The following is an 18,583-nucleotide window of genomic DNA, read 5'->3' as shown; positions in this document are numbered from 1 at the left end:
TTCTAGTTTAGAGATGAAACTACAAATAACTGATATATGGATGACGGGCTCTGTTACACTTGCTCGTGTATAGATTTTCTCCTAGCCCGCCAGACAACCGATAGTGTGAGTGCTAACCCGCTAAAAGATGCATGTGATAAAGTGTCAATCATGGTGATGATCCGTTGTTTAGCGCTTGGCTTCATAGTTTCACATAGATATTCCACCCGATCTCCATAAACAAGAGCCCAAATGCACCTTGCCATAGAGCATTCCAACAAAGAGTGCCGTCAGGAATCCTCCACTCCACAAAGAAGACACACACTTTTAAAATGAATGTTTTTATAAAACATGTGAACACTACTCAAAATTACATTAACATTTTTAAAGTATTTCAAACATTTTTAAAAAATATTAGTTTCTTATAGAGTATGAGCAAATTTCAAATTCCATGAATATTTTTATGAAATACAACAAAAATGTTTTTAAAATGGTAATAATTTCTTACAATTTAATTAATATTTCTCCAAATATGCTATCATTTTCTGGAAATACTTCAAAATTATTAAAGGTGATGAAACAATTTTAATATACATGAATATTTTTTAAAAATACCTAAAAATTAGTTAAACTAAAAATTAAAAAAGGCAAAGAAAAAAGGAAAGGAAGAAAATAAAAAGAATCCAGAACAAACCCGCGCTCGCTCTTCCCAGTTACCCACCGAAGGTAACCTTCTGGCAGTGGGTGATTCCCATGCTATCACCCACTACAAGCGGTGTATAGCAAGCCCTATTACCTAAAAAAACTATCTTGGTTTTCTCTGCTTTTCTCTACAGGCTCTCTCAGTAGATCCAATAATAAAGATACTGTCAAGAAGAAAAACAATGATGATTATTTTCTCACGCATAGAGAAAAAAAACACCGAGCGTTTTTCAAAGCTTTGTTTTGAGACGCTCAAGTCTAGAATTTAGAAGGCCGCCTTAACAAAACACCGAGTGACAGACTCACCAAATGCAGCTGGGATTTTATTTCTTGCAATTTTGTTTTCGAGAGAAGAACTTGTAACATTGAAGCACACAATCGAGCTAGATTTTTCCTCTTTACAGCAGGCCCAGTAGAGATAGTTAGTTAGATCAACCCCATGATCCCAACATCACTAAACCTTTCTAAAAAAATCGACAAAGGAAATATATTAAGATCGCAAAAATATCAATTACACCTGGACTCTATACCAATAAGATGTTCAAAGGCATCAAGAATACACACAGTCAAAAAAGAAAATAAAAAGACAGAAGAAAAGATCCGTCACGGCGATCAATCGCTAGCACCAGCAGCACTCTAACCACCACCGAAGACAACACTTGGATTAAAAAAATTCTTCAAAAGCAACGCCTCCAAAAAGGAAACAATGCACAGGCGTTGTCGTTGCCCATCAAAGATCTTGGGTTTTCACCCTAGAGAAATCTCAAATCACCAAAAAAAAAAAACCATGCCTTCAAGAAGACCATTACCAAATACGATCAATAAAGTCCAGATCTTGGGTTTTCATCCTGGGAATCAAGACTCGACACTCGAGGAGAACCATCAAAAATGCAGTCCTCCGGTGCTGCCGCCCCCGCTTGCCAAGGTCATTGTTGCTAATAAACAAACACCTGGCACATAATCTTCATCGCATCCAATACACCCTTCAACCAGAGCTTCAAGACCTCCAATCGTGACCGCCATGACTTTCTCCATCTCTATAAGTGCCTTCGAAATCTTGACTTAGACACGTCTCATGACACCAATAAAAAATCAAAGCTTCGCACCGTGCCCTGGCGTCCTCATACTGCAAATGCAGCCACACGCCCAAGAGGTCCACGCTGTCACGGCGTTGCGCTCGGTAGCTTCGCACGAGACAGCTTGCCTGGCCCCAACGATCCAGATCAAGTTCGCCCGTCACTACCGCCACGTTTTGTTCGCGATCCCGCCGAGCCACTCACCGACCGCCACCGCCCCGCAGCAACGTCGCTGGAGAAGCCGGTCGGCGCCTCCGAGGATCTGTCGGCGCGGCGCTGCATGGGCTTTGCGGCAATGTGCTAGGCGGCAACATTGAGGGAGGAGGAGGCGCAAGAGGGGGTTTGAGGCGGCGGTGGGGGCACTACGGTGCAGCCCGGCACGGCAACACGGAGCAATAAATTCAGGTGTGCGCCCTCAAAAGAAAAAAAACAAAACTCTCCCCAGTTCATGGCCTACCTCGAATTTACTCATCTCCTGATTCATGAACAAGCATTCACTACACCCAACGCTGCTCTCACGCTCGCCTCGTTTATGCCCTCCTCACCTGCCCCGGTCTCTCTGCCGTACGGTACGTTCTCCTACTCCTCACCGTATTATTTATAAACGGCAAACTCCAGCATAAACGCATGTGCACCACAGCACACTAGCAACACGGAAGAGAGCGAGTACACCCGATGATATCTATAATTGGCTGGCTATAGCAGTGCCATGGCCAAGAAGCGCTATAGCACTGTCGCCTCCCCTCCTGCTTGGGAGCGGCTATAGATCAATCGACTGACTCAACAAAGTGGTCAGTCGATTGTTAAACAAAGGAAAAAGATTGCAACCCAAAAGAAAATTGACTGGCCCAAAACTATGGTCAATCAGTCAGCCCAACTGAAAGAAAGGCTCGGAATTTTCTGTTTCTTTCTTCTGCTCTCTCTTTAGCCCAGAAAGAAAACGGGCCTGAACCCGCTAAGCTAAAGATCCAGTTAACGTATAGATCACTAGGTTTTCCCCCTTGCCTCCTCTTCTTTCTTGCTCGACACCCACACAGCCGCCACCATGGGAGGAGAATAAAAGCTCAGATCTCCCGTTGCCTTGTGATGTTTCTGACCAACTTGTCCAGACGAACCAAGCACTACCACAAAACTTTGAATAGTTTCCTCGATGCTTAAACTCTGTACCATAGGACCTACTTTCATAAGTGAGAAGAACAGGCTCGGTCCTCTTGTGGTGGAACGTCTTTGCAACATTCCTGTGCTCCTTGATGTAACCAGCTAATAAGAAAGCTCTCACATTGCATGGGATGTACTGAAAATTAAAAAAAAGGAACAAATCAACACAAAATCAATTTTCCATGAAAAAATTGCACTTCCATCATACTAAACTTGCGCATATTTTAGAACAGCAAGACTGATATTACTCTTTTACCTTCATAAAACTTGCACCCTCAAAATACTAGACTTGCACACACTTTATAAAGAGCGAAAAATGTATAAAATCTAAAAACTAAACTTGCATGCTCAAAATGCTAAAATTGCACATTAATCATAGTAAATTTGCGCACATTTTACAACAGCAAGAAGAAAAATGGAAATTACTGTAAGAAAGTATACAATACTAAATTTAGCTGTGTACAAAAATGATACCCTAGTTTGAGATTAACTGCATGAATAAAACATTGATATCCTAGTTTGAGGTGAACTGCAAATTTCAAAAACCTAAACCATAAAAATAAAAATAAAAATTGCATGATCATGGAACTAAATCTTGCACAATATTAACAACAGCAAGCAAATCTTGAACCGTGTGAAAAAAGTTTACTGCAAGTAGACACATTGATTTGTAGAAAAAAGGCATTTAACCTAAATGGATTACAGAGCACCTAAGTGAATTCACAAAAATAAGTACAGCAATGAAACTAATCCATAAAATTCAACATTTACAAAAATAAAACTTGTATCAATGCAAATTTATCAGATCCAAAACTAAACTTGCATGATCAAAGTACTAATATTGCACTTTCATGATACTAAACTTGCACATGTTTCCGAACAGCAAAAGACTGATATTAACCTTTTCAATAATGTAAATTAGATTTTACTGGAGGTAGATACATTAATTTGTACAAAAGGCATTTAACCTGCATGGATTACAGGGGAGCTAAGTGATTTCACGATTATAACTATTGCAACAAAACTAATCCATAAAATTTAGAATTTACAACTAAACTTGCACCCTCAAGATAATAGACTTGCATGTGCTTTATAAGAGCAAAAATTCATATAGAATCCAATACTAAACTCGCATGCTCATTGATATGTCTCCGTCGTATCTACTTTTCCAAACACTTTTCCCCTTATTTTGGACTCTAACTTGCATGATTTGAATGGAACTAACCCGGTTTGACGCTGTTTTTAGCAAAATTACCATGGTGTTATTTATGTGCAGAAACAATAGTTCTCGGAATGACCTGAAACTTCACGGAACATCTTTTCGGAAATAAAAAAATCCTTGCAGAAGATGAAGACCAGGGGGCCCACACACTAGCCACGAGGGTGGGGGCGCGCCTGCCCCCCTAGGGCGCGCCTCCTACCCCGTGGGCCCCCTGGAGCTCCTCCGACCTCAACTTCAACTCTATATATTTGGTTTCGGAGAGAAAAAAACAGAGAGAAGGATTCATCGCGTTTTACGATACGGAGCCGCCGCCAAGCGCTAAAACCTCTCGGGAGGGCTGATCTGGAGTCCGTTCGGGGCTCTGGAGAGGGGAATCCGTCGCCATCGTCATCATCAACCATCCTCCATCACCAATTTCATGATGCTCACCGCCGTGCGTGAGTAATTCCATCGTAGGCTTGCTGGACGGTGATGGGTTGGATGAGATTTATCATGTAATCGAGTTAGTTTTGTTAGTGTTTGATCCCTCGTATCCACTATGTTCTGAGATTGATGTTGCTATGACTTTGCTATGCTTAATGCTTGTCACTAGGGCCCGAGTGCCATGATTTCAGATCTGAACCTATTATGTTTTCATCAATATATGAGAGTTCTTGATCCTATCTTGCAAGTCTATAGTCACCTATTATGTGTTATGATCCGTTAACCCCGAAGTGACAATAATCGGGATACTTACCGGTGATGGCCGTAGTTTGAGGAGTTCATGTATTCACTATGTGTTAATGCTTTGGTCCGGTACTCTATTAAAAGGAGGCCTTAATATCCCTTAGTTTCCGTTAGGACCCCGCTGACACAGGAGGGTAGGACAAAAGATGTCATGCAACTTCTTTTCCATAAGCACGTATGACTATATTCGGAATACATGCCTACATTACATTGATTAATTGGAGCTAGTTCTGTGTCACCCTTGGTTATGACTGTTACATGATGAACCGCATCCGGCATAATTCTCTATCACCGATCCATTGCCTACGAGCTTTCCATATATTGTTCTTCGCTTATTTACTTTTCCGTTGCTATTGTTACAATCACTATAAAATACCAAAAACATTAATTTTGTTATCATTACCTTTTGCTACCATTACCACTACTATCATATTACTTTGCTACTAAATACTTTGTTGCAGATATTAAGTTTCCAGGTGTGGTTGAATTGACAACTCAGCTGCTAATACTTGAGAATATTCTTTGGCTCCCCTTGTGTCGAATCAATAAATTTGGGTTGAATACTCTACCCTCGAAAACTGTTGCAATTCCCTACACTTGTGGGTTATCAAGACTATTTTCTGGCGCCGTTGCCGGGGAAGCATAGCTTATTCTTTGAGTCACTTGGGATTTATATCTATTTATCATTATGAAGAACTTGAGAGATCCAAAAACCAAGATTTATCCGTCAACTACGAGGGGAGGTAAGGAACTGCCATCTAGCTTGATTCACCTTCTGTTTTGAGTAAGCTTGCGACACCTAAACCCGCCTCTGTTATTCGTTCTGATATGTCGCATGTTATTGATGATGCCACTTCTGTTATGCATGATATTTATGATGAAACTACTTCTATGCTTGATACTACTGTGCCACTTGGTGAATTTCTTGATGAACAACTTGCTAGGATTAGAGAGAATGAAATTATTGAATCTGATAATATTGATGAAAGTGATGATGAAGACTCTCCCTCTAATGAATATGAATCACTTGTTATTCCTGAGGGTTATGTTTTTAAAAAAGAAGATGCTCTAGCTATTTTAGCTTGCAAAGATAGATACGAGCTCAAGAGGTTATTAGCTAAATGGAAGCAGCAATCTCTTAATGCTAGAATGAAACCTGACCCTGCTTTTGCTACTTCACCTATCTGTGTTACTGATAAGGATTATGAATTATCTGTTGATCCTAATATAATTACTTTGGTTGAATCTGACCCTTTTTATGGCTATGAATCTGAAACTGTTGTGGCACATCGTACTAAATTAAATGATATATCCACCCTGTTCACTAATGATGAGAGAACTCGCTACTTTTATATCCTTAAAATATTTTCGTTCTCATTAAAGGGTGATGCTAAGATATGGTTTAATTCTCTTGATCCTGGTTGTGTGTAGTCCCCAGGATATGATTTATTACTTCTCTGCTAAATATTTCCCTGCTCATAAGAAACAAGCTGCTTTGAGGGATATATATAATTTTGTGCAAATTGAAGAAGAGAGTCTCCCACAAGCTTGGGGGAGGCTTCTCCAATTACTTAATGCTTTGCCTGATCATCCTCTTAAGAAAAATGAAATACTTGATATCTTTTATAATGGACTAACCAATGCTTCCAAAGATTACCTGGATAGTTGTGCTGGTTCTGTTTTCAGGGAAAGAACACCGGATGAAGCTGAAATTCTATTGAATAATATGTTGATAAATGAAAATAATTGGACACTTCCTGAGCCAGTTCCTGAGCCTATTCCTAAACCAACTCCGAAGAAGAGGGGTATTCTATTTCTCAGTCCTGAAGATATGCAAGAGGCAAAGAAATCTATGAAAGAAAAAGGTATTAAAGCTGAAGATGTTAAGAATTTACCTCCTATTGAAGAAATACACGGTCTTAATTTACCACCTGTTGAAGAAACATATGATCTTAATCCATCTCCCATTGAAGAAATACATGGTCTTGATAACCCGACATAGGCAGTAAAGGTAAATTATCTCTATAGATATGATAAAGCTGAAATCCCATTTACTAAGTTTGCTAGCCCATGCTTAGATGAGTTTGATAAATTTATGGTTAAGCAATAAGACTCCAATGCTTATTTTGGTAGACAATTGAAATACAATTCAAATATGCTTGAACACTTGGGTGATTATATGGCTAATGTCAAAGGTGAACTTAAACTTATTAGTAAACATGCTTCTATGGTTACCACTCAAGTAGAACAAGTACTTCAAGCTCAAAATGATTTGCTCAATGAATTGAATAGTAAGAATAATGATTATGCTGTTAGAGTGGCTACTAGAGGTGGTAAAATGACTCAGGAACCTTTGTATCCTGAAGCCCACCCTAAGAGAATTGAGCAAGATTCTCAGAGAAATAATATAGATGCACCTAGTCCTTCTAAAAGGAAGAAAAAGAAAAATGATAGGACTTGGCATGCTTCTAGTGAACCTGTTATTGAAACACCTGAGAATCCAAATGATATTTCTATTTCTGATGCTGAAACACAATCTGGTAATGAACCTGAAACTAGTGATAATGTTAATAATAATGTTCATGGTGATGCTCAACCTAGCAATGATAATGATATAGAAATTGAACCTACTGTTGATCTTGATAACCCACAATCAAAGAATCAATGTTATGATAAGAAAGACTTTGTTGCTAGGAAACATGGTAAAGAAAGAGAACCATGGGTTCAGAAACCCATGCCTTTTCCTCCCAAACCATCCAAGAAAAAGGATGATGAGGATTTTGAGCGCTTTGCTGAAATGATTAGACCTATCTTTTTGCGTATGCAATTAACTGATATGCTCAAAATGAATCCTTATGCTAAGTACATGAAAGATATTCTTACAAATAAAGGAAAAGATATCGGAAGCTGAAATTTCCACCATGCTTGCTAATTATACTTTTAAGGGTGGAATACCAAAGAAACTTGGAGATCCAGGAGTACCCACTATACCATGCTCCATTAAAAGAAACTATGTTAAAACTGCTTTATGTGATCTTGGAGCCGGTGTTAGTGTTATGCCTCTCTCTTTATATCGTAGACTTGATTTGAATAAGTTGACACCTACTGAAATATCTTTGCAGATGGGTGATAAATCAACTGCTATACCTGTTGGTATTTGTGAGGATGTGCCTGTTGTAGTTGCAAACGTTACTATTTTAACGGACTTTGTTATTCTTGATATTTCCGAGGATGATAGTATGTCTATTATTCTTAGAAGACCCTTTTTGAATATTGCAGGGGCTGTTATTGATTGCACTAAAGGCAATGTCACTTTTCATGTTAATGGTAATGAGCATACGGTACACTTTCCGAGGAAACAACCTCAAGTTCATAGTATCAATTCTATTGGAAAAATTCCATCGATTATTTTTGGAGGTTTTGAATTTCCTCTTCCTACTGTCAAGAAGAAATATGATATTCTTGTTATTGGGGATGTGCATATCCCCGTTGAGGTAACATAGTGTTATTCAAAATTTCTCCGGTTCCATGTTATTTGGAATGAGTTCGTTAACAAGACTTGATCAACCTTGTTAGTGGATTCCTTTTGATGATCATGAGATGGATGAAACTAGAAGGCACAACCTTCTATACCCTCCTTTTACTTTCTGTTATTCATATTAACTAAAATAAAAATAATATTTTTTCTGTCTGTTATCTGAATTATCCGTGCAATATAAAAATACCCCGAAAAAAGAAGTTCTCCAAATGCCCTGAAATTTAAATATGATTTTTTCTGAATATTTGAGAATATTTGGCACTGAGAACACAGCACGGGGGGCATCCACCTGGCCACGTGGTGGAGGGCGCGCCCTACCCCCCTGGGCGCGCCCCTGCCTCGTGGGCCCATGGTGGCCCCCCTTCACATATTCCTGCACCCACACACTTCTTCTTCCTCCCACAAACACGAATATCTAGCTCAAGCACGAGTTCTAGCTCATTTTGCTGCCATTTTCGATCTTCTTGCTCAAAGCACCTCTCACAAAACTGCTTGGGGGGATTGTTCCTTGGTATGTGACTCCTTCATTGGTCCAATTAGTTTTTGTTCTAGTGCTTTATTCATTGCAAATTTTTGCTGCTTAGGTGACCCTGTTCTTGAGCTTGCATGTCAAATTTATATGATCAAAAGTAGTTTTGATGCATGATATAGGCTCTAGGCACTTGTAGGAGTACTTGCTATCAATTTTATTGAGTTTCGTTCACTTTTATTTGAAGTTACTAAAAATTTCAGAAATTTTTCAGAGGAAGAAATATGTTTAGGAAAATGTACCAAGGTGGCTCTTCAAGGAAACAAGAGCCCAGGCTTGCAATGCTTGATGCTGATGATGAGCCACCAAGGGACGCTCCAGTGCGGCCCTGTGAATGGCCTTTAGAGGACTTCATGGATCAAGCGGGGATTAAGGAAGAATTTAACGCATATTTGCGTAACGCTGATCTTGTGAGCTTCGAGGAAAAAAAGTGCCGCCAGTATCACTATCTCACTAGTTCCTTTGTGAGGATGTTTGAATTTTCATCTACACGTAATTCTCCAACTGTCATGTTTGATCTTTATGAAAATTCTTACACTATGGACTGATTTTACCACTGCTTGCAAACTTCCACAATGGGGTAGTGTCAGGGAACCTCGCAAATCTGAATTTAGAGATTTTCTTGCTAGTATAACTATGGGGGGATCTAGAGATATAACACAAGCTACCATAGGGAGCATTCACTTTCCTACTATACATTATTTTGCTCTCTTCATAGGTAGATGCATTAATGGTAAAGATGAGGCATGTCACATGTGTGTCCCTGACCTCAGTATTCTTAGGAGTGTTGTATTAAGAGATAAATCTTATAATTTGGGAGCCATTGTTGCACGGAGGTTGCATCTTAATAGATTTAATGAAGATTTCTTTGGTGGAATTTATGCAACCCGCATAGCTAATTTTCTTGGTGTAGCCATACGTGAAGATGATATTGAGTTGCCTCCTGCTTATTTGGATTATGAGGCTATGGTTCACCACCAGTTTGTCGAGAGGAATGAATCACCTCTCCAGTATCGCTTAATCTTTGACAGACGACGTGATGTCCTATTACTCTCCCTGCTCCTCCCTTATTTGATTATCAGGCAAAAGGAAGATATGTTATTACTAGAGAGGAGGCAGATGAGTACGAGAGGATGGCGGAGGCCGCTCGTCGCCACGCTGCAGCTCAAGAGGCGATAGCCGCTGCATCTCAATACGATCCCAACTATTACTATGGATATCCGCCAAGCCAACCGTTGGCATAGGCCAACTTAGGCCAAAACCCTAAGCTTGGGAGAGTACATATTTCCCACCAACATTACATTCATGTTCACACACTCATTGATAGAAGTCGGTGCTCATACTTTTTCATTGTATCATCCATGCTAGTTTATTTCCCTTTTTATGCTTTCTTCTTGTGTGCTTAATAAACCTTAAGAAAAACCAAAAAAATAGTTGTAGCTTTTAATTAGTTTAATTTCCATGCTTGTAGTAGTAATTAAAAAAGAAACCCAAAAGATTTCATGTTCTTGTTTTACTTGTTGGGAGCTTTCCCGTTTAAATAGTTTTATTTCTTTTCTTTTCTTTGGGGATCGATAGGAGAAGACCATGATTAAATTGTTAAAGTGGCTCTTATATGCATTATTGTTGATCTGACAAAAGAGCCCATATCACCCTGTCTTCTCTCTTGAATTGAATGCTTGCAGATTCCAGCTTAGTCCAATGCACGTGCACTATTATTATTATCCACATCGTTCGGTCGTGCAAGTGAAAGGCAATTATGACGATATATGATGGACTGATTGAGATGAGAAAAGCTGGTATGAACTTGACCTCTCTTGTTTTTGTAAATATGATTAGTTCATCGTTCCTAATTCAGCCTATTATGAATAAACATGTTTGCAATGACAACTAGAGATCATAGTTTCTTGTGCCATGCTTGATTAGCTAGGAGCTTATAATGGTTCATCTTGCGTGCCAACATGCTATTAAAATGGTTGTGATGTGGTATGATAGGGTGGTATCCTCCTCTGAATGATTTAAGTGACTTGACTTGGCACATGTTCACGCATGTAGTTGAAACAAAATCAACATAGCCTTCACGATATTTATGTTCATGGTGGACTATATCCTACTCATGCTTGCATTCGGTGTTGATAAACTTTAATGCATGTTCATGACTGTTGTCGCTCTCTAGCTGGCCGCTTCCCAGTCTTTTGCTAGCCTTCACCTGTACTAAGAGGGAATCCTGCTTGTGCATCCAACCCCATAAACCCCAAAGTTATTCCATATGAGTCCACCATACCTACCTATATACGGTATCTACCTGCCGTTCCAAGTAAATTTGTATGTGCCAAACTCTAAACCTTTAAATAAACATCCTATTTTGTATGCTCGAATAGCTCATGTATCAACTAGGGCTGACCGTATCTTCCATGTTAGGCGGTTTATTCTCAAGAGGAGTGGACTCCGCTCCTCACTCACGAGAAAGTGGCTGGTCACCGGGATGCCCAGTCCATGATTTATGCAAATCAAATCAAAATAATTGCAAACAAAACTCCCCTTGGGACTCTTGTTAGTTGGAGGCACTCGCTGTTTCGAGCAAGCCATGGATTGATGCTTGTTGGTGGAGGGGGAGTATAAACTTTACCATTCTGTTTGGAAACCGCCTATAATGTGTGTATCATGGAAGATATCGTCATCTCTTGGTTGTTATGTTGACAATGAAAGTATACCGTTCAAAATATTATTCACCTCTGTTTCAAAACCGAGCTCTGGCACCTCTACAAATCCCTGCTTCCCTCTTCGAAGGGCCTATCTATTTACTTTCATGTTGAGTCATCATCCTCTTATTAAAAAGCACCAGTTGGAGAGCACCGTTGTCATTTGCATTCATTACTGTTAGTTTACATTGAGTATGACATGACTGGATCTCTTTTACCATGAATTACAATGTCTAGTCAGTCCTTGATCTTTAAAGGTGCTCTGCATTTATGTTTTGCGGTCTCAGAAAGGGCTAGCGAGATACCATCTTGTTGTATCATATTATGATTGTTTTGAGAAAGTGTTGTCATCCGAGATTTATTATTATTGCTCGCTAGTTGATTATGCCATTGATATGAGTAAACATGAGACCGATGAGTTATTGTGAATGTGGTTAGTTCACAATCTTTGCTGAAAACTTGAATGCTGGCTTTACATATTTACAACAACAAGAGCAAACAGAGTTTGTAAAAGTTTTTCTTTATCACTTTTAGTTTGTCAACTGAATTGCTTGAGGACAAGCAAAGGTTTAAACTTGGGGGAGTTGATACGTCTCCGTCGTATCTACTTTTCCAAACATTTTTGCCATTGGTTTGGACTCTAACTTGCATGATTTGAATGGAACTAACCCGGACTGGCGCTGTTTTCAGCAGAATTACCATGGTGTTATTTATGTGCAGAAACAAAAGTTCTCAGAATGACCTGAAACTTCACAGAACATCTTTTCGGAAATAATAAAAAACCCTTGCAAAAGATGAAGACCAGGGGGCCCACACCCTAGCCACGAGGGTGGGGGCGCGCCCCTTACCTCGTGGGCCCCCTGGAGCTCCTCCGACCTCAACTCCAACTCTATATAATTGGTTTCGAAGAGAAAAAATCAGAGAGAAGGATTCATTGCGTTTTACGATATGGAGTCGCCGCCAAGCCCTAAAACCTCTCGGGAGGGCTGATCTGGAGTCCGTTCGGGGCACCGGAGAGGGGAATCCATCGCCATCGTCATCATCAACCATTCTCCATCACCAATTTCATGATGCTCACCACCGTGCGTGAGTAATTCCATCGTAGGCTTGCTAGACGGTGATGGGTTGGATGAGATTTATCATGTAATCGAGTTAGTTTTGTTAGGGTTTGATCCCTAGTACCCACTATGTTCTGAGATTGATGTTGCTATGACTTTGCTATGCTTAATGCTTGTCACTAGGGCCCGAGTGCCATGATTTCAGATCTGAACCTATTATGTTTTCATCAATATATGAGAGTTCTTGATCCTATCTTGCAAGTCTATAGTCACCTATTATGTGTTATGATCCGTTAACCCTGAAGTGACAATAATCAGGATACTTACCGGTGATGACCGTAGTTTTAGAAGTTCATGTATTCACTATGTGTTAATGCTTTGGTCCGGTACTCTATTAAAAGGAGGCCTTAATATCTCTTAGTTTCTGTTAGGACCCCGCTGCCACGGGAGGGTAGGACAAAAGATGTCATGCAAGTTCTTTTCCATAAGCACGTATGACTATATTCGGAATACATGCCTACATTACATTGATGAATTGGAACTCGTTCTGTGTCACCCTAGGTTATGACTGTTACATGATGAACCGCATCCGGCATAATTCTCTATCACCGATCCATTGCCTACGAGCTTTTCATATATTGTTCTTCGCTTATTTACTTTTCCGTTGCTATTGTTACAATCACTACAAAATATCAAAAACATTACTTTTGTTATCATTACCTTTTGCTACCGTTACCACTACTATCATATTACTTTGCTACTAAATACTTTGCTGCAAATATTAAGTTTCCAGGTGTGGTTGAATTAACAACTCAGTTGCTAATACTTGAGAATATTCTTTGGCTCCCCTTGTGTCGAATCAATACATTTGGGTTGAATACTCTACCCTCGAAAACTGTTGCGATCCCCTACACTTGTGGGTTATCACTCATCATAGTAAACTTGCACACCTTTTACGACAGCAAGATTGATATTAACCTTGTTTATATCATAATTTAGGGATTGCTGGATTTAACCTACATGGATTACTGGAGGTAGATTAATTAAGGTAGATACATGGAGGTAGCAAAACTCAATTCACAAAAATATAATTCCAACAACAAAACTAGTCCACAAAACCCAAGATTTTCAAAAAAATGCATCTTCGTCATACTAGACTTGCACACGCTTTATTAGAGAAAAAAATTCATAAAACCCTTGAAAAAAATGATAATATGAAAAATGGAAACTTGTAAAGTTAAATGTGTACAAAATGATATCCTAGTTTGAGGTTAACTGCAATTTCTATAAAACCCTTAGTGAAACCTTGTATAAACTTGCATGCTAAAATACTAAAATTGCACATTCATCATAGTAAACTTGCACACATTTTACAACAGTAAAGACTAATATTAACCTTATACAAAAGGCTAGATATATTGATTTAACAACCAAGGATTACATGATAGATAACTCAATCAACAATTATAACTACAACAAACAGAACTACATATGTTAGTTAATTGAACCCACATTGATTCATGATACTAAACTTGCAAATACTAAACGACAGGAAAGATTCATACAAAAAGCTTTCGTTAAAAAATATTTAAACTACATGAGATACACAATACCTATAATTAAACTCAAATGTGAATCACACTGAATCTTGCACACAATCTACAACAGCAAAGAAGTTCCATACAAGAAACCCTTGAATAGTAGGCACAAAACAGTTCTCCCCTCAGAAAGTACATATATTTGAAGAACATTAATACAACTCACCATCCTCCTGAAGCAAGCATCATCAACTACAACATCGAAAACATCTAGGACTTCATGAGCTTCCACAACTGGTAAAATCTATTGAGAAACATCAAATTTGACTAGATACTAACCATACCTACATAAAGAAATAAGCTAGAACCTAGAAATATTTGCACGGAGTACCCGGACAACGGCAAACAGGGCAAACCATACCTACATAAAGAAACATCAAATTTGACTAGATACTAACCATACACACACTAAAAAACATTTGCTCGAACCTAGAAATAGACTACCAAAACCTAAAACCTACGAAGTAACTACCAAACCTAAACACATAAAAATCTGAAGAAAATCAAGAATAAGCTAGAAGTACACTACCTAAAATCTATTGAGAATGGCAATATAAAAAAGATTGGATCTTTAAGTATACATACAAGACTTAGTTAACATAATCTCTTCAAACCCTAAAACCAAAACACTACACATCTAACAATCCTACATATGCTACTTGCACTACAACCAAAGGAATTATCATGATAACCCTAATCAGAGCAAAATATTGGAACAAATATAAACACTACAAAAAGACCTACCAGAAGCATCATAAACTACTCCCAAATAACACAAGCACGATTTCAAGAATCAGATCTAAAAAAACCAGGAACCCTAGGTAAACCATGATAAAATAAGAACCCTAGAAGACTATTATAACTAGCAAGAAACAAAAGCAGAAGAAGAAGTGTAAAAGAACAGCAAGCAGATCTGACAACAAACTTCACGAAGCATAGAGGACAAATCTATCTTCCAATGAAAGCAGTACAATAACAAGAGTCAACAAAAGACAATTACCTGAAACAACGGATGAGATCCAACAAAGCTAACACCTCTGCCAAGAGAGCCCGGATTGGCACAACCTACAAATGAAAGGAGCATGAGTAAAGCACCTAGGTATAAAATAAGATTAAGAAACATCAACACATCAAGCAGATCCAACAATAGTAGAGGGAGAATAAAACTTAGAACAAGCAGACCACATGGGAGAGGAAGAGGAGAAGCTTCACGAACCCTAGAGGAGGCAAGGAAGAGGAGAAGACAGAGAGGAAGAGCGACTGAGGCAACCACGGGGCAAGTGACTGATAGATAACGAGAAGTGAGAGGATAATACGAGAAGAGAGCCAACGGTCGGCATCGCACCGCACGGACCAGGGCCCTTAATGGGTGTGCATAAGAGAACGGGCACCCGCGAGGAGAGGAAGCCCAGAAAGCTGATTCGACTGACCCAAACAACGGGTCAGTCGATATGACTTGGTCCAACTCGACGGCAGATGCAAAACCAGAAGAAAAAAACACGCATCTTAGAGCACCATCCAACGGACAAGAAATCGACTGACCGAAACTGAAAAATTCAGCTGACTGTAAAGTAGCTAAATTGCTCCTTCTTTGTCGTGCCCTGGCGGGGCACACCGTAGCGGCAACCAAAGACTGTGCCTGCTGCAGCTGCCAGTGCCGTGGAGCCGAAGGCCTCGCTTTCAGCCGCCGGAGTGAGCGGCGCCGACACAGGTGGAGTAGGCGGGAGCATAATTGGTTTACTACCAACATTTGGTATTGCCAATATTTCGCTAGCCAATATTTGGCAAAATCAAAAGCTGCGAACATTTGGCAACTTCTTGTGAGATTGACAGTGAAAATTGGCAAGCAACTAATCTCTAGCCAATATTTGGGAGTTGCCAAAATTTGGGATGCTAACTTTTGGCATCAAACCAATTATGCTCGAAGAACCTGTGTGTGGGCGTGGGAGGCATGGGGGACCTATAGGACCTCTTGGCCGTCAGCGGTAGTCTTGTGACTGATGCTAGCTGTTCGTGGGCGACGATCGATGATTAACATTTGCTTGGACTGAGTACATGAGCGGTGGAAGGGAAAATATGTGGGACATGCATGTTGATAATAGGACCATACGAGTGAAGTCATACGTAGAGAGCTTTCCTTAATTTGCTGGAATTTTTAGTTGGGCGATGTTTTGGTTCGATTTCTCTAATGCAATTGATCCTATGTTCTTGCCTCAAATGCTATATGTCTTTTATCTGAACTGTGGAATTTATCTTCCTATTGGTACCCTAACCAAAAATGAATGGTTTAAGCTACTAACTTAGGTGTGGAGATTTTATTGGATCAAGGTGGGCATTGACCCCTAAAATTTTCTATGCTTTCAATAGTAATGTTATTCTACTTGCATTCCTTCCCCTTAGCGGCGGCTAGGATTATGCCTCCCCTCCAACTTCAAGTAACACCGCCAAGCTTGTGGATTCGCATCCCTCAGCTAGAGGCCCAGTCTTTACAAAATACCCGATTCACCAAATTGATATCCACTTCATTTCCTCGGCCACCTTGATCCATGCTCTTTCTCGCAACATTTTAGCGGGATGTGGCACACATTTAGCGTTGTTTACTTGTTATGGACCGGCCCATGACAACCAATGTTTTTTCAATTGTAGTTTTTTCATCCGTCTCTTTTGGCTTCAAGTCATTTTCTTCATTTTCCCTATTCATTTTCCTCCTGGTTTTTCTTTTTCTCCCACTTTATTCTTTCTTGTTTCTTTCGCCTTCCAGTGGTATTCTTTTTTTTTGTTTTATGGTTTTCTTAACATTTTTTCTTATTCTCTCAGTGCTTCTTATTTTCATCGATGAAAACACTTTTTTTCTGTATACGAACAATTTAGAAGAATACGTTAAGAGCTTTTTTCAGTGAACGGCGAATATGTTTTAAATACACGATGACTATTTTCTAAAAAGACACGTTCATCCAAATTTAGAGAAGTGTTCATGCAATTTGTAACAATATTAATGTACGTAAAAAAGTGCAACCATTTTTTTAAAATACTCATATTTTTGATTTTTTATGTAATTTGCATTTTTGAAAATTGCCCACGAATTTAATAAAAATGTTCATCTAATTTTGTAAAATGTCGACACATTTTAAAATATGCTAGCATATTTAAAATTGTTCGCATTTTTTTTTAATTTTAGATTTTAAGGAGAGAAAAATCAAACTGAATCAAGAAACCGAACAAAAATATTCGTTGGAATTTGTAAAAACAAAAAGGATATAGTATTCCAATTCTGGCTATTCAGAAAAATCAAACTGGATAAATGTCACTCCAATTCTGGCTATTCAAAAAAATTCCACTACAATTTGCAAACCCTTAAAATTCCCACTCCAATTGTGACATATATCTATAGATGCCACTCCAACTATTTGAATTTAGTATTTTTGGCCAAAAAATGTATTGGTATACTGCCCGTACCCCCCCCCCCCCCCCCCCCCCCGGGAAGATAAAAATGTCCATGGCCCCAACATACAACTACCTTTACTTACTCCTGTTCCCCTCCTCTATCGCCAAGAACCCTAGGAAGCTGACTACTGAAATTGTCAAATTTGTACCATGGGTTCCTCTCATTTTCACTCAACTTTGTCACTGAATCCAACAATCTATTTTATTCCTCTATAGATAGATTCACCAGAATATATAATCTGTGCGTTGGGTTCCTCTAATTCTCACTCCCAACTATGTTCCCTTGACAAAACAAACTACATTGTCCATAATTCAATGGCATATGGATCAAGTTGCAAGTATGCCAGAGAAAAGCTTTGCTGAACTTGTCCCCCTTTTAACTTGTGTGAGTATCAAGACAATGTAAGTGTTGCTACATTTGGGCATCTACAGAAAAGAAATTCTCTCTCAATGAAACAGAAGGAGAACCTCTGTTGATCTGCCGCTAATCATACATACTGGGACAAAAAGTTTGGGTCCCAACCTTTCTTAAGATGGGCTTTGAGTGTTGAACTTCGAAAGTCAGGCTTCGAGAACACAGGCAAGGCAGTGATAGGTTTAAAATTCATGGCCTTCACTTTGTCGCATCACCTACCTTCACTTATCCAAAACTAACACTCTTCCTCCTAACTTGGATACAAACATTAATTGACTACATTGCATCCACACTCTCTCATGCCAAAACTTTTAGTGTATTGGCGAATGAAATGCCAGCCTTAAGTTAGATTTTTGAGGAAGATTGAGTGTAATTATCCATACCTCCTAATACCATGCGGCTGACCGGCAATCTAGCATTGGTTGACGATTAATCC

Source organism: Triticum aestivum, chromosome 5A (genome assembly GCF_018294505.1).
Source record: "Triticum aestivum cultivar Chinese Spring chromosome 5A, IWGSC CS RefSeq v2.1, whole genome shotgun sequence".
In the NCBI taxonomy this organism is placed as follows: domain Eukaryota; kingdom Viridiplantae; phylum Streptophyta; class Magnoliopsida; order Poales; family Poaceae; genus Triticum; species Triticum aestivum.
The sequence above is the reverse complement of the archived record's forward strand: the minus strand, read 5'-3'. Positions refer to the sequence as shown.